The following is a 23,930-nucleotide window of genomic DNA, read 5'->3' as shown; positions in this document are numbered from 1 at the left end:
TGGCTTGAATTTCAAGTAGTTTTACTATTCGAAGACTAACAAGCACAGCGAATCTGATCATGTAATCTCACACATTAATCAAGTTCCATTTTTTAAATTTTCAGGGTTTTTGCCCCCTCATTATTTCAGTTTGAGAGGCTCTTCAAGAACATCGTTCTTCAGATGATGAGCACCATTCCAGTACACCCAATCTGAATGTATTAATGAGGTTCTCCTAGCCTCTTGATTTTAAGCCACTATGGACCTTGAGTTATGATAGATTAGATGTTATCCTTGCTCTCAGTTTAAGAGAACATTTAGAAACAGCTATAGTACTTGACGTAACTAAATAACTGAAACAGGGCTCTTTTATTTGGTACTTTTTGCCATCGACATATGAATTGGAATTTGACTTAGGTCTCCATTTCTCTGGAACAGCCAACCAGAAGAGAAAACAGCTGCTTGTGAAGAAAATGGAAGCCGAGCAATACGTAAGTGCGAGTGTCTTTATTTCTCTACTACTGTCTGTGTTCTAATCTATTGGATAATTAATCCTATATAAGTAAAAACAAGCAAACAAAAAATACCCAAATCTTGTCCTTCCCTTATAAAGTGGGGACAGGCTACCATCAGAGAATGCACACCTTGACTGCTGTGGGGCAAATAATGGTGGTACCCTCTGGTAACATGCGTGTCAGAATTATTATTTGCTCTTATTCTTGTGGATCTGAAACTGGAACGGGTGTTTGTCTGTTTCCTGAATGTTTGTGAAGAGTAAGGAAAGAAACAAGAGTTGGAAAATGAGAACAGGCAGCTCTAGAAGATGCTGATGTAGGAAAGTTAAAGCGAGTTGGATGTGGGCACAAAAAATCTCTCTCTGCACTAGTTTAATTGCAGCGCTCCCCACTTAACTGAGGAACAGCAAAATTATGAGAGAAACTATCTGGTTAAAAATCAGAAATAATTCTCCAAAGCAACAAGACTGAGCTAATGCAAGTGTGCAAATATGGGAGAAACAGTTGTTAGTGCCGTTATCTCACTGTTTGCCAGCAGGGGGAAGGGAAATTTCCTTACTATTCTTAGAGACACAAAAAGCGCTTGCAGCACTTGTAGAAAAAGCTTGCAGGATTTAGATATTGGGTGACCTATAGGAAATGCAGTAAAATAATTTAGAAGGAGTTGGGCGTTTAGTTTTGTTTTGTGGTTTGTTTGGTTTGGGTTTGGTGTTTGTTTTGTTTTTTTTTTTAATAATGAATAGATAATAACCTTAACACCATGGCAGGTTTCTGCTGTTTTTCAAGGATTTTTTAAAAATATATGAGCAAATAGAAGAAAATGCAAAAGACAAGAAAGAGCCCGCTTACAGAGAAGGACAAGGTGTGTGGCCATTTTAAGTGACAGCTTTTTGTCTTGTGGTGTTGTGTCACCAAGCTTTATGGGCTTACAGAACATTGTTGCACTTTTTGTTCAGCCTACCTAAATTGTGTTTGGATGCATACAAGATTTTGGTGAGCAGGAACCAATACATTGATAAATACAGTAACCTTACGGTATGAATTTACAATTTAATCCAAATACATGTTAAGACAAGTAAATTATCTTGAATATACAGTCAGTGAGGAGAAATGTTCACAATGAAAACCGAGGCTGTTCGAAACTTGCCAACTCCATGGATATTCACATATCTGCAGAGGTTTTAGGCCTCTTATTACAAAAAGTTCATTTGTAGGTTGGTCAGGAGAGCAAAACCACTACATAAGTTGGGTAAAGAAAGGAAACCATTTCAGTGATCAGCAGTGTGTGATTTAGCATTTTGAGAGTCAAAGAGGCTCTTGTGATTGCTCCTGTTTTAGTCTCCCTGCGTTTCAAGCCCCCTTTCATATTGAGCACAGCTGCGAACACTTAGAGTTTGGGGGTAGTGTTGACACAGGAACACAAAGGGGTTGAGATATTGCCAGCTTATTGCCAGGGTGGGAGGTCAGGGGGAGGACGTGTGGGGGTAGGAGTTTTCCAAAGACAAACTATTGCAAAAGTAACTCGTGATTCTGGTTAAAGGCTATTTTCTTAGTTGGAAATTTATGATCAGGATAGACCATGCGTCTCATTCAAAGATTCTGTAGAGTCAGGTATTCTGAGGGAAACATGCTGAGTAGTTACAGATCTACCACACCGTGCTGCAGACTTGAACACAGCCATGGTAATGCTGCTATTGCATTCACTCGGTATTTGGATTGCTTGTATAGTTGCAAGTATGTCCATAAACAGGAAGGAATGAACTTGGTAAAAAATTTAAAAAGGCTTTTCTATTCTAGACCCGTGACTTGCTGGAACTTGAAACTAGAATCTTGAGATTCATGCTGTATATGAATGAGCAGTTGATAAACTGCATACTTGAGAAAGCACCTTTTTGAGCTATCACAATAAAAGCTTGTTGTTCACAATGTGAACTATGAAGTATTCTACAGGAGGTGAAAAGGAGTTGATGATGGCAAGGATGGGGCATTGGTGTGCACTGATCCACGTGGTGGGTATGTCAGATCACAGGAGACAGAGAAAGATGAACAGAATCTGGCCCCTCTGTCTCATTTTAATGATGCTGGTCAGGCCATTCTAGCGATGGGTACCTGTAACATCAGACTGCACTTAATTTTTTGAGAAAAAGGAGATAACATCATGATTTTTAAACTGCTGGACTGCAGGAACCATGGCATTTTGCACATTATGCTTGGACCTGAGTGAGGTTCTCGCAGTCTAGCAACTCTAGACATTTTTACAAAGTGTCTTATAAGAAACTATAGAGAAGCTGGTTAAACATTTAAATTGTTTCAGTACGTTTGTCAAGCTCTCTAGTCTATAGAGAAGGACAAGTTGTTTGCAAAGTGGCTCAGAATAGCAATTCAACCAAACCCTGATAGACCACCTTTTGGGAGGAAGCATTTCTTGCCAGAGAGAAGAAACCAAGAGGGCTTAGACCACTAGGTTAAACATAACTGTTGTAAAAACCCTCAAGGGATTTCATACAGTGTTTGGTAGTGAACTGAAAAAAATACTGTTCTCATGGATGAGGTTCCTAAAGAGAAAAAAAATGTAGAAAACATAGAAAACCTGTAGATAAAATCATGCTTATTTCTGCAAAATTTAAAACACTCTAGCAGGTAAGGACACTTAGCTGTACTTTTTATAATGTCTCCAAGCATGTTTTTACAATCCTAGGAGAAAGAAAAGCAGGGCTCCTTTTTGGGGTCCAATAAAATACTGATATATATATAAGAAGTAATGAATAGGATATGTTGGGTCCCAAGACTTTATCCAGAGTTGTTCATAAGGAATAGATGATGTGATAACAAGGATTTCAGTAAAATTGCCTCAATATAATGACTGTATGATGTGCTGACTAACAAAGACTTTGAAGCAAGAAGCAAAGAAACAATTTCCATCTGTTCAAATTGTTGTGCATTCTTTATAAATACACAGGATTAAAGGAAAAAAACACCTGATTTCAGCATCTGGTTCTTTTCAAATGGAAACAAATGAAGGTTACTAAGCTTTTGGCTGTTGGAGTGGGTTTGGTGGGGGTTTTTTTGTTTGTTTTTTCAAAACTCAGGTGAAAAAGAATGGGGTAATAGGATGTCCAGTAACAACAACTTGGTGTTGCATTCATAGAGAAAGAATTTGGATTCCGATCCAAAACATATGTTTTTCTGTACAAGGCAGAAGGGGTGAAGAAAAGCCTCAAAACTTTGAAGCTAAAGCAATTTTGCACAAAATGAACATGTCAGGATGCTTCAGCTGGCAGTGAGTTCCCTGTCCCCTCCAGGCTGTTCTCACACTGCGTGACAGTCACTGCACAGAGCTGCAGTTTCACCTGATCACTGTGACACAGGCGAGATCTTTACAATTCCTTTCTCCTCCAGCTTTATGACTGTGAAAATTCTACACGCCCTAGACTGTTGTCAGTATTCTACTTGTGGTTACTTGGATTTTAATGCTAGGCTGTGCCACCAAATTAGTTAATTTTAAGGTTTGCTGAAAATTGAGAGGTTGGAGCTGAAAAAGTAGGAAAACTTCCATTCCTTGAGGTATCTTGCTGAATTTCATCACCATCAAAATTCACACTCTAACCAGCGTGATTCAAATCAGTCTACCTTGTCACCATCAGAGTGCAAAGCGTCCATCTGAAGAGAATGCGTAAAGCCTTGACCGGTCAGGTGTTTGGCTGGACCTTCGCTCTGCAAAGCAGCCAGAGAACTCCTGCTGTACGAGGGGATTCAGAAATGTCTCAGGAGCAAGGTCAGTCCTCGACTTTGTCTCTTCTTTCCTCTGCTCTCGTGTCCTGTTGCCTAAAAGTGCTGACACGTCAAGCTCAATTCAAGTTGTTTGCATCTTTCTAGATGTTTACTAGGTAAGATGTATGTGCCCTTATTGGCTTTGGTCCTCTGCAAGGAAATAAAACACTCAAAAGACAAAGATGGGGAAAACATGTATAACTTCAAAATGTTACATTATGATATACACACTTCAATAAGAATTAAAGTAGTTGCACTCTTGGGCTTGGTATTTTTACTTTGAATTTCTATTGGTACCATAATGGAAGGATTATTTTAGTATTGCATATGTGCTCATCACTCTTTTCCAGTCAAATATATTACAGACAGAAGCCCTATTGTCACTTTTCTGGTTAAATACATATACAGAAGATTAAGAGAACAAAACACAGGTTTATTATGACTGAGACAATGGGACATTTGTACCTGCAGCAGGCAGACATTCCATGTAAAATGTGAACATTTTCAACCTTGCTTATCAGGAATCAGAAGAAAGTTCTGCTTCTAAACAAAACCAGATAGAATACATATTGTTATTGTTGGCTTGAATGTATTAGCCAGCACAACTTGCCTAAATGATATGGCTGTAGGCGGTAGAGTAGAAAGAAGCTAATATCTTAATTGTGTAAACATCAAAGTTGATGTTTATTTACATTACTATGAAGTGGTGAGACTGACAGAAAGTAGATCACAATTACAAAAGACAATGAACTTTATAATGGTGAGATTTGTGAAGTTGTAGCTTAATTTCACAAATGGAGTTAGGGAAACCCCACTGCTTGAGTTTTCAAAACTACTCCAAATATGATGCCTGTTCTCAAGCACAATCTAAGACAGAAGGGCTGAACTATGAGACACAAAGGCTTCTACCCCATCTCAGTACTTCACATTTCACAGTATGACCCGTAATAATCAGAGATATGAATAATTTTGAGCAATTTCACTAGTGACAATTACTTCTTAAAAATTCCTGTTGTGATTAGAATGATATGACCTAGTTGCTTCTTGTGCTGGAAGAATCAACGGGTATTGCTACAAATACTCCCTTAACTTTCTAAAGGTTCCATTGTGTTCTCTGACAGAACTTCAGCATTAACAGAGTGTGCTTAGGGCAGGGACATGCCAATAGATGCTGCTCCATGCCAAGGAGCTGTGAGTTGCTCTCAGCTCTAGGTAAATAGAAGCCACTTGCTATTTGCCAAAAGACATTTAGACATAGATCTGTCAGTCACCTTCCTTCGCAGCCCATGTTCTTGCACAGTGCTCTCTTTTTGCTTCAAACTCTGCATGCAAGATTCTTTGCCACCCACTGGTGAGGCCGCGTTGTCCTGCGTGGGGCTGGCTGTGTGTGTGGGTCTGCGGCAAGACGCGCAGCCTTGTCCAGAGGAGCCCTTTCCAACCATGGATGCTACCATTGCTGCTTCATGCCCCTCATGGGGCTGTGTTTACACGGAGTGCAAGTATTTGTGTAGGGAGCCAGGTCTGGATCAGGTTCACCCGAGATCTGGAGCAGCCACTTGCTCCATGGATTTTCCACCCCGGGAGAGCACAGTGCCCTAGTGGGGCCTTGTGGAGATGCGGTGAGTGACTACACTTTCGTCAGCTCATACCCAGGTTTACTGAGGACTGATTTTCTTGTGCAACAGATAATTTTCCTTGTCGTAGTCCATCTAAGTAGGTGATTAGTTGTATTAAATAGTTTTTTTTTTGGCAATTGTTATTTTTAAACTTGGAATAACTTGATTTTTAAAAGCACAAATATTTTGCTTAGTAGTAAAATTTTATCATTGTACTTCTGGTGTAAGGTTCTTTAATTTTGGCATAGGTTTTGAAAAATTACATTGTGTGCTATAATGCACTTACGTTGCCATTGAGGAGAATGATGGTTTCACAGGTATTTGACTTTTTTACAGTTGCATGTTTAATGGGGTTTGACATTGTCTATCCGACAATGTTGCATCTTCATTTTTTAAATGATAGTGCAATTCATAAGGTCCCGTGATACACCCAATGAAGTTGTACTAAGCTGTAACTGCCATTTCACCTGAGAAAGCTTAGCTATAAAACAACGTGACTTGCCTGAAGCCACACAGCAAATCTTTAAGAAATCCAGAGCGGGTTTGGATTTATTCTTTCTATCTTTTGTTTTAAATATAATATATATTTCTTCTTCCAAATAAGCTAAGACGTGTAGAGAGAAATTATCATGGTTGCATACCCCAGAAAAGAAAGAGATTTTGCAGCAGTACCCATTAGCATATATGTTTGCACTTGCAAGTTTAAGATAAGTCATCGAAAATTTCATCTTAAATGAAAATTTTAATAAGTATGTGCACTTGAACAACTCTACAGCTTTATTATCTGAACTCTGGCTTTCTCTAAAAATGCATAAATATGCATCTACTTGAAAGATTTCTAATATTGCTATATTAAAATTCTTATTATCAATAAAAAAAAATCTGTGGAATAACAAATGTTTTTTCCATATGCAAAAATCTTTAGAACTGTGTGGTCTAAAAATGAGACATTTCCAAATAAAATTGAGCTATGCAGAAGAAATTGAGGGAAAAGTCCTTAAGGTGACTTTTAAATGAAAATGAAATGTCTTTTAGTAAGTTTCAGAGGTACAATATTACAGACTAGTAGAATTGTATCTCATTAATTTCAAACATAGATTTTATGTGAGGCTATTTGATTATAATTTGATTATCTGACCCTGTAATTAAAGTTTATTGCCAATTTCAAAGCTTATGTGTAAAATGAACTGGTTTTCTTCAAAGCAATATACAATCCATTGGACTCATTGACTTCTAGTTTTGCATTTAAATCGAAAAGTCTGTTATAACATGACAAACAGGTTCAGTTTTTGATCATTAATCCTGCTAAGCAATATTCATAAATTCAATTTTGAATCAGTTGGAATACTTTTCTTTTATTAGTTTCTGTGTTATTAAATGAGATTGTTTCTGACTAATATATTTCTGGACTCAAACTGTAGCTCCAAGCTGTTATTCAAATCAAATAACATGCCCCTTACTTGTGCCTAGCACTAATAAATGCCAACTTGTGATACATTTGCTGGAGACTGTCACGAATATTAAAGGAGGCAATAATGCCACTAATGTCTCATAAGTAAGCTTATTTTTCTAAAGGGCTGACATCAGTCATCCTACTGAGGGGGGCAAAGGGGGAAGAACCTTTAAGACTTAAAGCCTAAAGCATTATTTTACTCAGCTAAACATTATTATTGAGGAGGTAAATGACCAAGAAATTACCACTGGAGAGAATGAAAAATATAACATGTAACTTCTGGTGCCACCCTGAGCAACAGAAGTGCATCCACTGGCTAAACACAGGCTGGGTTTAGTAGAATGGCATGTTCCGTGGTTTGGAGGCATGTTTTTCTCCCTCTGAGTGTTCGAATTAAAGGAAGAAAAAAAAAATTCCCTGTTGCTGTTCTTGTCAGCCACCTACTTCAGATCTTTTGCGCTATTACTGGTAACAGGTAGGGGTTTCGGTATAGACCACAAGTTTAACATGGTGACATGAATTTATCTAACGTATAAATAGGATTAACTTTCTGAAGAGGTCACCCCAGTGTGGGCAGCTTGAGCAGGTGTCAGGTGGAGCAAGGAGGTGCCTGGGACTGCGAGACGTGCCAGGGACCCTACCTGTGACCCGGGGGGGACACGGGCAACACTGAGATCTAGACACAGTCACTTTACCTCTTTTTCTTTCTCATATCTCAGAATATTCCCCCCTTTTTTTGGAGGTAGAATATTGATAATGAATGTCCATTCTGTGACTCTATGTACTTTTTTATGCCACTTTGAGGCCACATATTTATCCCCTTGTTTCTCTAGCTTTCCCCAAAATGTTTAAAACTGAAATTAAAAAAGAGGTAGTTATGTTTTGTGCAGTATGACTTCTTAGCTTTCCTACTTTCTCAAATGTTCTATGTGATAACCTTGCATTTTCTTCTCTAAATAATTAAAAACCCTCTTATCTCTATTGCAGTTCATTAGTGTCGGTATCACAGAATATACATAAATAACTGATAGATACTAGTAGAGTGACTAATGTATTTAGGTTTGGTTCACTTTTTTTTTTTTTTTTTAATGATTCCTCCAATTAGGTGTTTCAGAAAGGTGCCGTTTCTTACAGACATCACCGAGGATTCCGTAGTGTAGCTGGGACACCGGCACTGCGCACACGTCTTGTTCTGGCCTCCAGCCGTAGCGACTCACCTTGGACACAGGTCTCGTTGTGGTTTTCTGTTTTTTATTGTTCTAAAATGTTGCCTAGTTTAACAAATGCTACGGTCCTCCCCAAAGAGGGACCGGTATCAGTGCCTCCTCTATCTGTAATATCCCATTATTTCTGAAGTGCAGTGGAAGCATTTGGTTTGAACGCTTCTATGTTACGTTTTTTAAATGGCAATTTTTTATTTGGCACTTGCTGTGATACACATAATACTTAGTTCTTACAACGAATATAGTAAGGTGACAGATTGTCACATATAATGTAAACTGATAGCATGTGATCCTAAGCTTGGATGTTATGATGCAAAAGTGACTTGAAATGTACTTGGACTTCTGTCTTTTTGGAACCAGGATGGGTCATCAAATTGTGAATTAGAAGAGCCTCAGCCTGCAGGGTAAGACAGAAGCCCATTCAAAAATGCCCTTGGTATCTACCTGGCATAACAGTGGTTAACTTTGGCCACTGTTAGTACTACGTGTACTATATATATTGCACTGCTGTTGATACTACCAGAGAAACTCATTCCATGACAGGATTTAGTAGCCAGGTCCATTTCAATGTGTAGTTTTCTCTGACAGAAATTGAATACTTCTTTTCTCACTATGCTGTGTTCAGATTTTTTTGATTAAAAGTAAGTTATTTTGGATGCAACCTATTTAGCTGAACAGGCATTTGATACCTGGATTTAAGAACCCACAGAATTCGTCTTGTTGTAACAAAATAAGTTATCCGATGCAGTGATATCTTTAGGGCAGATGAAGAGTTATTGTTTAACATTAAAGGCAGACTGCTCCTCATAACACGTTCATCCTAAGCTAAGTATCTAATATCAATATCAGTTGTGTGGTGTACCAAAACACTCTTAATAATTACCTTCAATATTTTTGGTTTTAAGAGTAAAGTCGCTGACTTCAGTTCACATCTAATTATCATTGTTCCTTTTTCAAAGATAGCAGAATAGGTAAGCGTGGTAACACCCATATCGTGCACAGTCAGTTATATTAACAGCAACAAAAAAGGCCAAGAATGGTGCATTGATTGCTGAGGCCTCTCAATGAGCTCTGTGAGAACTCCAGAGCAATGAGAGTTTTTGCCTGAGGAAAAGACAAAGAATCTGGGGCCAGATGCGTGGGCAAGTTGGGGTTGTTTTTTGCTGTGTGTTTACGGAGGTGTGCAGCGATACATGCTTGTTATCTCTGTTGCCATCAATGAATTCATACGAACCTATAGCCCATAACATGATTTGGTTTAGCCTTCAATCGCTCATATCCTTCAGGTTTCCCAGAAGAGCAGAAGCTTGCAGTAACACTTAGCTGGTGCTCACTCTTCAACATGCGCTTAAATATTTCACTGAATAAAGATGGGAATGCTGAATGTCAAAAATAACACCAATGTCAGTGCTATTATTACTTCTTAAGCAAATCAGCTTAGTTGTTCAGAAAAAAATGGAGCATCTGAAGATGCTTATTGTTTGATATTTAATAAAAAATTAATTAGGGTTGGCATAGAATCACGGAATCATTTTGTTTGGAAGAGGCCCTCAGGATCATCAAGTCCACCCACAACCTAACTCTAGCACTCTAGCTGGATTGTTTAAACATTGCTTAGGTTGCAATTCTGCTTTGTAGTAGTATTCTAGAGAAACATTATGCTAGTGGCTACCATAACATTTGGTCTGGACCATCATTTCAACACAAAAAAGTTGATTTTTCTTTTCTTCCTTTTTCTCTTTTTTTTTTTTTTTCAGTGATTGGCAAAGTCTTGAAACTGTTTTGTACTCCAGCTTAATCTCTTTCCACATTGTCATGGCAATTGGAGAACGTATGATGTTTTAATAAATTGCCATACTTCTTTAATTTCCTATAATAACTTTGTGTGTTTTTGGCATGCAGTTAAGAGCAGCTCAGTTAAATGAACAGAGACTAACACTATTATCTCAAATCCACTGTTTGTAGCCTCAGAAAACGTCACTGTGTCAGTTAGCTTTGAGTATGTAATTAATATTTTTATTTCTAATGGTTATATGTTCTAAATTGTCTCTTAAAGGAAATTTTGCATTTTAGATCATACATGCACTATTTTTGTAGCAACAGTAATTATGTGATCGTAATTTACACAGGAAGGCTCACAAGGACTTTAAGAAAACTCGTAAGACTGTTTTAAGTAGTTAATACAAATATCAAATAGTTTATTTCATATTTAATTCTTCAAATCTAAAAATTCATTTCATTGTTAAATTTCAGAGTTTCTCATAGAGGAAAATTAATTCTTTTAGAACTGACTTAAATTTAACTGCTTTGTAGTAAAAAAAAAAATGCTGCCTATCAGTAATTAGGTTTTGAAGATGATCTAAATCTAGTAACCAGTGTATTTACTTTCATGTTTAATGACCAGAGTGCATTGACTTGGATACACTTTGAATAATATTAGGCACTCTAAATTTGTCTGGGTTGTACTATTTCTTAAACCTGTTTACAAAAAAAAAAAAAGAAAAAAAAACAAATAAAAAACCCCCCAAACCCAACACATTCAAAGTATTAAAGAACCCAAGCCCATAAACAGCAATTTTAAAGCACAGGAAATTCTTATGCTGAGAGTTTTTTCCTGGTTTGTAGGTGGTGTTTTCTATACTTTTGCTACATTTTACTCCAAAACGGTGAAAAACCTGCCTGAAATGAAACCTGCATGAAATGAAAACCTGCATGAAGATGAAATCTCCTTCTGATTTTAATTTAAACAACAAATTACTAATTAATATCGAACGATTGGTGCAGGTTAGTACAGTAACTTACTTTACTGAATAACTCTAGTTCCTTTTTGTGGAACTAATGTCATCTCATGCTTTTAAATGATAAATTATAATATTTGCGTAAGTACCATTTTTATTATAACAATTAGATTATACAACAAATTATAACAAATGGATTTTGTACTAAATATTCTATTGTGTTGGGCTTTTTTTCTGAGTTCCTTGGACTGTTCATTCGAGTTTGGAGGGCTCACATCGTGGAAAATGTCTGTAGTATCTTTTCTGTAGGTAAGTCATAGAGGGATTAAGTATCTTTTTCCAACCTTCCGTTATTCTGAGCATGTCAGCTCTCAAATGCCTCTGCTGAAATTTACTTGCATAGTTGAAGTTAAGCACTAAATTTGTAGGAATCAGCTCAAGGTGTGCAGAACCTTGCAAAGCTGGTCTCTTTGACATATGTCCAAATAGATATTCAAATCAGTATTGCAACATAAATCAGAAATGGTTTTCACATTTTACAGTGTACTTCATACGACAAGAACATTTCCTCTCAGATATAATTCTTTTTCAAAGAGAGAAAATCTTCAAGTTGATGATACTTGATGGCAAAAGAATGTTAACTGAAGTGTGGCATAATGCTGTTGCTTGTTCACATTCAAATTTAAAATAATTTAAAAAAATGCAGGAGTGGAGGAAAGAGAACTATTTATCACATGGCTTATCCACTGAAACAATTCCAACTTGTAAGCCCAAATTTATTCAAGATGTTGGTGCCATTACAGCACAGGTGATTTTATCCCCGCTGCTTTTCTTCCGTGGGCGTTGCTGTCAAAGCTTCCCAGCCACCTTGGTTAACTCATTCCATGTGCCAAAAGTAATTATCCCAAGTTCCACACTGACTGCAACGATGTGAAACTTTGGGATCTGCAGCTATGATGTCATAAGGGAGTCATTAATGTAAGAGTGGCTTATATGGAGGCCTGAAGGCCCAGGCCAATTAATCACATTCTCATGTGAAAGGTATGGATTTAATCATTCCGATGGCAGGCCTGTCAGAAATGTAATTGTCCAGTGAAAGTACAAATGTGTAAACGGACATCCCAGCAAAAGGCAGCAATCTTTCAAAGTAACATTTTACATTATTCAGATCATTCCGCTTGTTTTCCTCCTCCTCCTCGGGCTCCAGCCTGCGTCTGTTATTGATATAAAGGTTGAAGCTCAGGCAGCTTAACTGTTATGTGGAATGACCTTTACTTTTAATATTAATATATTATTGTAAAGTCTATGAGCCTCATAAATGCGATTTTAGAATTCATATGAAATGCCATGTGCTGAACCTACTGCAACTTTTTCTCTAGTCCTGTGGCAGGTTGCAAACTATGCGAATTAATATGCATCATATTCTTTCCCCTTTATTTACTTAGAGAGGTTTGCCAAGCAACTTTATCAAGAGTAACATTATCAAGAGCTTTCCTGCAAGCTTCTTTATCATATTCACATCCGTGTCTGCTCGACACTTGTCACTGTCAATCAAATCGCAATAATACGCAGATGATTTGCTCATTTGGTTTAATAAAATCTCTCTGCTTATTTGCACTGCAGTCATTACGCCACATAATTGCTCTGCCGCTGAGGTGAAAGGCAGCCAGTTGCCTGGGGGATAAGAAGAGACTATTGCTATATGAAGGATTTGTTTCTTTGCCTCTGTCTCTCCCTAGTCACTCATATCCCTAAAATTAATATTGTATTTGAATCCAGTCCTGCTATTCTTATGCAGGCTAACATTGTTATTACTTATTATTTGGATGTGAAGTCATTTATTTTTAGTTTTGATGTCCAAGCTGTCAAGCTAAATTTCATTGTGTACTGCCACATACAATTTTTAACTGCCATTTAAACTCGATTCAAAATCCAAATTATGAAGAGAACATGTTCAAAGGAATGGGCTGACAGGAAGTATAGCTACAATTTTTATTTCCCAGGAAATCAAAGCATAGATCTTGTTATTGTTCTGTGGTGGAGATATGCGCGGTTTTCATACTTCATAATCTTTTTTGTATTGGCTGGACACTGCGATTCAGAAAGAGAAAAAAAGGGGCTATTTATGCATATGAGCAGCCCTTAGGGCGCAAAACAAAGGCATTCACTTCCAGAAATGATATAGCACAGAACTAGCTCAACTTACTGTTGTAAATTTGTGAATGATTTGTACTCCGTTTTCCAGTAGATTCTACTATGACGGATGGTGGAAGTAAAAATGAGGAATCTATCCCTGTAACACAAACCTTAGCTCCTTCACTGCACGCTTAATATAGCAGGAGCTGCCATGTGATAATAATCATGATCCCATATTTTGGGATTGATGCTGTCTCAGTGCTGTACTCATTAGGAGCCTAAAATATGTGTATTTTAAATGTATTCCAAACAGTGAGTACTTAGTGGTTTATTTTAAAGAAAATGAAAAACCAGACTAAAACTGCAGTTGAGAGAATATGTCTATGTTCAGCTCCCTTCTTTTTATTCAAAGGTCCTGCATTGAGCTCAACTGGGACTCTGTTGGTAGGTCAGAAGAAGTACTAATATTTTAAGGCAGTTGAACTTGAGGACATCTTTTCTATTGGTATAAACTCAATCTAATTGTATTCAGATAGAGAAAGAGAGAGTAATTAGTCATAATATTAACACGGGAACAGTTTCTTTAGCTGCCTGAATACAGAAAGTCCCCATTTAAACAGAAGAGCCCGTTAACTCACACAAGTCCAAGGAAGGGCTAATAAGTCACCTCCAGCCTGTGTGGCAGGCGTTGTGTTTCATCCAGTCAATGTGGTATTGAACCCAGGAGCCAGATAAAACAAATTTAAACGGTGAGATTTTCAAACTCAGTTTGAAGAAATCAAGTGATATAAAAGAACTCCTTTCAGGAGTTGGATTAAGTGGTTAATCACTCTCGCTATTAAAATATCTACTGAATGTCTTGTTTGAAATTGGTTCCTGTTATGGCTTTCCACTAGATTAAAAAGATAGTTATCTCCCAGCATTTTCTCTCTGTTTTCTTTCACCTTGTAATTGAGTTCTTTCTCAGTAGTTTTTAGCACAATTAACATATCCCTTAACGTGGCATTTCACCAGCTTTTTATGTGTACATGGCTCTTTGTCTGTTTTTATCACAAGTAAGTAATGATTTCAGATATCTGAGCAGTGTTTGGTATAACATTAATCTTTATTTTGAGGGGCAGGGAGGCATAGCAGTTGGAATGGGCAGCTAATAATGAGCTTTTTTCATTCTATTTTTTTAAATATAAGAAAGGACTGCAATTCTTCTTTTCTTTGCTGTATCATTTAGTATTTGGTTTATATTTTTGTTTAAACGAGCGTACTTATGAAGCAGTTGTGACCACCCTTTGACTACACATATTGATCATTATTCACCTCTGTGGAATAGAGCGAACACTTGTTTTATCCAAGTGTGCTTGTAACTTTTATTTCCTAGGCAAAAATGTATTAGATCTGTTATCACTCCAGCACACAGGCCTCTTGTACTAAGACAGATCATGATATATAACATTCTCCATCTGACAGTCTGTGCAAACTGAACTATGTGCTGCAGTGTAGCATAGAGATACCCAAACATGAGAGGTGGGGTGTAGGTATCAAAACCACGCTCAGATGCTATGACATTACTCGCCCAGGATGCTTCTACTTTGTGAATGTTCTTGGACACTCTCCTTCTATATTACATGTAGCAGCGTAGATTTATTCTAACTTGCAGCTCTCATTATCCTTCCTGAATAACAAAACGTTCATCAAAGGAAATTGGGAAAAGTGTATAAATTTCCTTCAGGTAGTTAAACACCCATAAATGGAGATGTGGTGAACAGGAAAGGCAGATGAGAGGTTTATCTCTGAAATTTGAGACTACTAAAGATCTTTTCACCACCCTGTATGCCTGTTAGAGTTTGCGTGGCATTTTTTTTCTGTAGAATACAGTTCCTCATCCTATCCGCTTCCAGAATTTACCTTTGCTCTCATATCATGTTCTGAACCAAATAGCTGCTCACTACAGACCAGCTGTGGCCTCATCACGAACCTGATGGTCTTGTGAGGGTGGTCAAGTCATGGAACAGGTTGCCCAGAAAGGCCGTGGTGTCTCCGTCTTTGGAGATAATCCAAACCCAGCTGGATGTGGTTCCTCAGCACTCTGTTCCAGCTGAGCCTTCCCACCTCCTCCTTTCTCTAATTCAAGGATGCAGAAGTGCCATGTGACTTGTGAAAGTTCTTTCTGTAAAGGATATAAAGTTACAATATTACTTATTGTCATAGTTTGGTAAGGAATAATTTTATAGTGACATCAAAACATTAATCTGCATTACCAGTTGTAAAGAACTTTCTTTTGCCTGGTTGCTTGTTTTTCTTTGTTTCTGGGTTGTTTTGGTTTGGTTCTTTGTTTTATGAGGTTTTGTTTGTTTTAAGGGCATTTTGTTTTTAAAAAATACAGATCTACTTAGCTAATTTTAGGCCCAAACAATTCCATGCTATTTTAGTCAACAGGAGCACATTCAAAGTATTTTTAGCTAATTAAATGGTATGTAGGTTTTCTGAAGATTTCTGACGTGGCCAGCTACAGAAAACCTCAACGCCAAACCCCAAAGATTGTTTTGAAACAATACTTCGTGTTAATACTTCGTATTAATCACAAAAACACTCAGAGAGGAAGGGGTAGAGTTTAGTTTTCCTGTCCTTATGGTGGTTGTTGATCCTTTGTAACCTCTAATATTAAAAAGATCTCAATTCTAAATATGCTTATTTTGTCATGGTGGCGGATTTGGCTTTATGAATGTAATGAGTGTTTGGGAGGAATGGTCACTATTGTATGGTAATAGTTTTCTCACATGGAGGGACAGCTGGTGAGTGACTATTGCTTTAACGTTGGCTCGCTTTCTCCTTTCTGTATACAATCCATTGCGTGTTCCTTTTTAAGAGCATACTTACGCAATTTACAACAGGAAGTAGCAACAGTCTTAAAAAGGAATTGTTGCCTATATTCTTGTTTTGTAGTGATATCTCAGTTTCAGACAAATTGTGTTTAGAAGTTGATAGGAAATTGAATTGTGCATTACAGAAAATGAAAATACTGTGAGATTTTCTGAAAATACGGAGCTTAGCTTGGTGTGCAGCTGCTGTAATTACTTAAATAAGGTGTTAGTGTGTTTAGATTAGCACTCTATGCATTTGTATACACAGAGTTGTGCATACACATCCATACAGGGTGAGGCCATCGTAAATTACAGAAGACAGGGAATTTCCCTCCAGCTCAAATACCCGAAGAACCCATCTGTTGTTCAAAACTTTGGTAGGTGGGATTTTCAGAGGTACAGAAAAGAAAAATTAATTTATAGTTACACAGTCAGCGTAGAAATAATGACAAGTAATTCAATTGTGACAGCAGCTATTTGCTTGGCTGTTGAATAAGCTACTTGACATTTTTTAGCAATATGCTCTGCTATAAATTGGAACCAATATATAAAATAACACAGAAAATACTGCATCAGGGAACATTCTATCCAGGATTTTCATAAGAGAGAGAAATCTAATATTATGCCCTGCTATTAATTAACATTAGAACTACTATCTCAAAGAAGGTGTTTAAAATTCTGCAAAATGAGACATGATTATCTTCATACAGTCTCTTTCTCATAATCTTCATTTTCCAAAGGCATTAAGGGACCTTATATTTGCAAAGTGGAAATTATTAAGGATAATTAAGTCTAAAATTTTATTTGATAGAGGGATTCTCATGATGTTTGGAAATACTCAGTTTAAATCTAATCTCAGTTCACACTCTTGCTTTTTAGACCGAAACGCTGTGTAATGAAGGGAAACCACAAACAGCCAAGTCATGTTTTGAAACTGCAGAGGTACTACTTGTGTCCCTTAAAAGAGAAGAAAAACTCCCCCACATCTTGTGGTTTTGGTAACTGTCGAACGGATAGAAGATAGGACTGAATGGAATGAAAACTACAATGCCTTGAGGGAACAGAAAAAACTGAGTGGGAGGTATGAATTTACACTAACTTACAAGGAAAAGGTTGCAGGTGGCATAGAAAAGCTACCAAAATTCAGATAAAAAATAAAAATCTGAGACATGGACAGAGATGTTCTGTTGAAGATTCTCTTGCCAACACAGTTTCTTATTCAAAGATGAAGTGTCTCAACTGAAATCTTGTTGGAGTTAACAGGAATTTTGTCAATACTCTTAATTAGTCTGTAATGTCCCTAAAACATTCATTTATGACTTGTCAGATTGGTTGTGAACAGTCAGAACTGGGAGGCAGACTGTATCTTGGTCACAATGCGGTAGAAGATAATTATTCACATTAAGCCGCTTCCTATTGAGCAGATATTTGATTTTCCATCTAGCGGTGTTCGTTTTTCTGAGGCTCTTCAGCTGGAACTGGGACAGCCCCATCCTGAACCCAGCGGCATTTCCAGGACAGTCGGTCACCTGAATCAGTGTTCTCGCTTCTCTCCCGCTCTCCCACTATATCCTATTTCTGTTCATTTTAAGCCAGAAATATATAGACAGAATATAGAACCCTTCAAAAATTATGGGTTAAGAGGGGTGTTTCTCGCCTCTGATGGTGTGGTCAGGAGCGTGTGATGTAAGGTGCTGCTACGTGGCATGCCATTTATTTAAGCACATTACTTTTTGCGTCGGGCTTTCTAGATGACGTGTTTATATCCTGCTTTTTCTTTCTGCCTTTGAAGCGCAAAGCCCAGAACTCTTTCATATGGTTGAGATGTGCTCGGGTGTTGTAGCTGAAGAGAGAAAGAGGGTGTAAACTTTGCAAGCCTCACATTTGAGTTGTGAGACATGAGACTCCTTCTCCCATAGAGAGGACATTCTGCGTTATTTCTCCAAGTATCACATTTTGCCAATTCTTGCTGGTGTGTCCTGGACTAAATAGCCCTAAATCATCTCTCTTTGGAGCTGTATTAGTTGAGCTAGGCTGACACAGTCTTTGGAAGCTTTTCATGGCTGTTTCTCACTGAATGTTATAGCTTCCTTTGCATATTCACCCTCTCCAGTCTTTACTCTTCATATTCAGTTCTTTGATCAGTCACACACTAAGTTTTTTTTTAAATATGCAGCTTTTTAAAATTACCAACCACTTACATAGCTGCTTAATATGTCACTTTACCAGGAAAGTAATAAGAAGATGAAAGGAGGAAAGTGACTTCAGTGTAGAAATCTGGCTCAAGGTGTGAGCGGAGAAAAAAACAGTCCTACTTTATTATGTCTTTGCATCTCTGAAATTATGTAGGTATTTTTCAGTCAACAAATTAATTTTCAGATGGGAAATCACAGTTATGAATTGGGTTTGGTCTGCCTTTCACTCATCATATCATACGATTACAGCAAAACTGGAATTCATAATGGTATTGTGGAAACTGCTGATCAAAGGTTGTTTACACAGACTCTGTTCACTGATTTGCAAAGTTGTCTCATACAGATGCACTTAATTGACTATTCTCTGCAAAACCGATTTTTCAAAAAGAGTCTTTAATCTGATTACTCTGTAATCTTAGTTATTTTTGAGGCTGTGAGATTAGATACGTATTTGTTTGAAAGTACATTTTACATGTTTATGATTCAAAATGTTCCATGAATGGAAGGTATTTCAAACAAAAACAAACAAACAAAACACATAAGAAAATAGTAATTACAGCTGTAAGTCTGATTATCAACTTATGAAAAATCATCAGAGAATGCCTGTAAAAAATCTAAAATGAGGAATTTTAGTTAATTAGTGAACATATGTAGGCAAGAGTTAAATATACTCTTACCCTGAAAATGTCTATATATAAGTAAGTTGTATGGATTTGTAGTTTTTAAATTAATTTTACTTGTTAGCACTTACAAGACAGAGGATTCACATGATTTTGATACCTATGGAACATATTTTCAAAATGCATGGCAAACAAACTGAGCGCCTCTCAACCACTTATCTTTTCTGGGATATTTTACCCTAGAACCAAGTATTCCCATAAGCAGAAAAACAGTGCAATTGGGATCTTAGACTTCTTTAATGGGATTTATTCTGACATTATGAGCCTATACTCAGCCCCAAGTACACAATTAAAAAAAAAAATAAATCGATTAAATAGTCCTTCCTCTCCTCAAAATGAAGAATTACTTCCAAAATAGTGTGCAGAATCAAAACTCATCTTAGAACTGTAATTCTCACCATTCAAATAAGAGCTACCAGGTAAGCAAATTAAAAAAAGAACTACAAAGTACTGCAAGTTGGTTTTAAAAGTTTCATGGGTCTGAATTCTGTACAGTTGGACTTAGAATAGTTAAGACTTCTAGCTCATAAATTAAAGAATCTGAAGTACTTTCAGAATTAATATAGTTTTTCCACAATGTGAGACACATTGGAGAAAGTGTAGTTTGAAGGCTATGACACGATCTTTAATTAGCCATTGATAGCTTCTGCTATTCAGGAGCCATTAATACAGCCAGTCTTGCTTGTTCTTAAATACACTGACCATGTATGAATATTATACACTTACGTATTCTTTTTTTATATGAAGTAGCCTAGGAAGATAGGCAGCTTCCTATGGGGAATAAATAAATTTCATGTTTCTGACCATCTGTTATAATAGTGAGTTTGCAGCTGAAGATTTACCCTTTTGCTGCTGACTGAACAGGCACCAACAGCAGATCTTGCGATTCCACCCTAAGAACTAAACACCAAAGTTTGCTGATGCACTTAGCGGGTTTGTCTTATCGCATCCTCAGAGAAAATAAACATGCAGTCAAAAGCATTTTGATGTTGGTGCATCTGTAGCTGCATCCATTCCAGCAACTTCATTGTAACAAAAACACCAGGAAAAATAAATACAACATCTTTAACTGGCAGTAATGTAAGAAAAACTTTCCAGCTTACGCTTGCTTTTAAGAAACCAGAGAAATGCCACACTGTTAAGTGTAAGCTAGAAGGGGATGTTGTATTTTATTTGCTTTGATTTGATTTGTTTCCAATCTAGTTCCTAAAATAGCTGAACTTCTCATTAATCTTTACTAATTTTGATCTTTATTTTCTTATGCTTTGTTAATAGACTTGTCTTGTGCTACGGTAAATCTGGCTGAAACGGAGAACAACAGCTCGAGAGAAACGGGAACCACAGATCTGGGCAGCATTTGCCACCAAGCTGTGAAGGTCTGTATGGGAACTGGCATTTTGGGTAACGAGTTTTGGGCAGACCTTCCCAAATGAAATACTTTTCTGGCATCTACCTGGCATTATTTAGCGAGAAGGGCCAGTGACATTCAGCAGCTCCAGCCTTACCAGAAAATATCAGTTCCAAAGAGTTTACCCAGATACTGCTTGTATTTCTGTCCTTTAGAATGATGAGAGAACTGTGACATGATGAATTCCTCCTTATGGACAACTTCTGGTGTTGTGCACTGTGAAATAACCTCTTCCCATTCACTGCTTCACAGATGCATTTAAAATGAAAACACTCATTTTTAAATATTCTTGTATGTTTATCAACATATTTTAAGGATCTGACAATTTCTTTCTCTTGGTTTACTTAAAGAATATGTCCCATTATCAGCAATTCTACATTCACCATTCAGTAGTTATGCAAAGAGAGACCAGCACAGAGAAATTTAAAATAATCCCTGCATCAGAGACTACACCATTTTCATACAGGTTAAAAAAAAAGCATATAAATTGACTACTTGACTGCTTTTATCTTTACTTATTAATAGATTGTAATAGAAAGTGTTCATAGTATGTTCTTCTAGTATACAAATCACAAAGGAATTGCACTTGGAAGTATGAAAGAGATGTTCAAGGGTTCAGGTTTTTAACCATGTTTCTAATTCTGCTTTTTAGCTTTGAAAAGGAGAAAATAACGTGTTTCATGTTTCCATTTTGAGAGAGAAAGAGTCACATTAATTTTGATAGTTACCAAGTCAGGTTTGTGTAGTTATACACGTTATTTTTCAAACATCTTTTAGTAGTCTCCCTATAGAACTACAGGGCACTTCAGTGGGAGATAAGCACAGATCTTTTTGCCAGGGATCATGTGTGGTGTCTCAGTCAACAGCGCGATTTTGCCGTTTCTCTGCCCATGGGTTCCGCCCGGGACTGGAACAGCTGCAGACCACCACCTAGTGGTGCTGAGCCTTCTGCTAACAAACTAAAAACCGAGTTTAATTTATCTCCTCTCTCCCTAGTTCAGATTATTTCTCAAACACAGGTATTGTGAAAAATCTTGGCCAACACTTTTTTCCTGTGCTAAGTTAAAAACATGGTTTTAAATGAAATTCTATGTGGCCAAGAGGCCACCAGCATCCTGGCTGGTACCAGCACTGGTGTGGCCAGCAGGACTAGGGCAGTGACCATCCCTGTGCTGGGCTCTGGGGTGGCCAGACCTCGAATCCTGGGGTCAGTTTTGGGCCCCTCGTGACAAGAAATCCCTTGAGGTGCTGGAGCGAGTGGAGAGAAGGGAACGGAGCTGGTGAGGGGCTGGAGCACAAGTGTGATGGAGCGGCTGAGGGACCTGGGGGGTTCAGCTGGAGAACAGGAGCTGAGGGGAGACCTTCTGATCTCTGAACTGCCTGAAAGGAGCTTGGAGCCAGGGGGGTCGGGCTCTGCTCCCCAGGAACAAGCGCCAGGAGCAGAGGAAACGGCCTCAAGTCGCACCAGGGGAGGTTGAGGTTGGATCTGGGAACAATTTCTTCCCCAAAGGGCTGTGGGGCATTGGAACAGGCTGCCCAGGGTAGTGCTGGAGTCACCATCCATGGAGGGTTGGACAGACGGACATGAGGTTCTCAGGGACATGGGGTAGTGGTGTACTCAGCAGTGCTGGGTTAACAGTTGGACTCGATCTTAAATGTCTTTCCAACCAAAATTATTCTGTAATTTATATTTCTGGGCGAAACAGATATAAAGTATCTAAAGGTAGGAAAAAAAGTGTCTAAAGGTTATTTAAATTTGTACTAATCTTCTCATATTTTCTACAGGTACCAATCCACAGGGAAAGAAACCTTTTATAAGGTAAGCAATATACAAAAAGCATTATAGGACAGATTATTCTCTTATGTTGGTTAAAATACAAAGATTTTGTTCAGTAGAATTCATTCGTATCTGGTATGATTAAGAAGGTGATTTAGTCTACCACATTATTTTCTTGAGGGTTCTACATTTTAGCTCATGTTGCAGGTCAACTTTCTGCATTCCTCTTCAAAGTCATTCTGTGTAAGTGTAGCTATTCTGCCGTTATTGATTTACCAGTGTGTAAACTAGGCATCTGTTTAACTTTCCTGATGTGTCAAGCTCACCTGAGGACATCTGTTTGGATGGGCTTTGAGCTCCAGAAACAAAAGAGGGAATAAAGTTTATTACACTGCAATTGTACGATCAGTGCTGCTCGGTGAGGTTTACGCAGACACCCGAAGGTTTATTATCGCATTTTATTAAGAGCCATGTTTTCGGATTTCCTCACGTGATCACAGGACAGAAGGATACCACAAATTCAGGGACCTAAACCAGAGCGCTTTGATATTTTAGGAATACATTTAACATCATTTGGGTACAGAAACACTATTTAAAGTGATGGCCTTGCATCCAGATTGCAAACAGACACTGTTTCTGGATTCACACAAATGATGGCCGTGTAGATCTGTACATTAATTACTGGTGGTTCTAGTAAAAATGATGGAAAAGATGTTTTCCTTATCAGTGGCTCAGAAAAAAAGCATTTAAGAAAATGTATTAGACAAAAATTAGTTCTTTCTTGTCAAAGTATTATTTCTGTAGTTGGCAAAATAGGAAACTTCAGGCTATAGTGGGGTTTGGAAGATTAACAGTGTTGTGTTCAATGGCTTGATAAAGTATCAATCCATGGTATCAATGCTAAAGTATTATTCACATTATGATTGCGATATCGTTTTGCAACATCCCGAACATGTTCACTCAATTAACACTAAAATGTTGTTCGAGCCACAGAATTTTGCTGTGTAGGATCTATGACGTCTGTGTGACATGCAGATGCAATAGAGATATGTGTGTGTATATAAATAATTTATGTATATAATTTTTATATATATTACGTATATATAAAGAAAGAGGTGAAGAAGGAGCAGGAGGTACCAGGCACCTGTTCCTGCCCTTGACAGGGAAGAGAAGGGATTTAGTCCATTTAAAATGGCCTTTCGAGGACAGGAAGACAGGAGAGGTTACGGTAATTGTGACAAAGCGATTGCCTTAGCGTGGTATTTTGGCTTGTGGCCTAGAAACAAAAAGAATCCATCCTGTATTCATTGATTTTTGAATTTTCTCTGTAATTTTTATGCTGGAGATAGCATGGATTTTGTTATCATCTCCCAAACCTTGACAAATCACTTCAGTTTTGGTACAGCGTTTTTTTGCAGTTGTTCTCCTGGGCTCAGAAAAAGTCTAATTGCACATCAAAACAAATCAAAATAAATTTTGGACTTATTTTGCTGCTTCTCCCCAGCAGCTTTTTAGAGATAAATTTTGTTTGTATACATACGCGTGTATGTATGTGCCTGTCTATATCTACACGCGTAAGTA

This window comes from Columba livia, chromosome 13 (assembly GCF_036013475.1).
Source record: "Columba livia isolate bColLiv1 breed racing homer chromosome 13, bColLiv1.pat.W.v2, whole genome shotgun sequence".
NCBI classification, from domain to species: Eukaryota; Metazoa; Chordata; class Aves; order Columbiformes; family Columbidae; genus Columba; species Columba livia.
The sequence above is the reverse complement of the archived record's forward strand: the minus strand, read 5'-3'. Positions refer to the sequence as shown.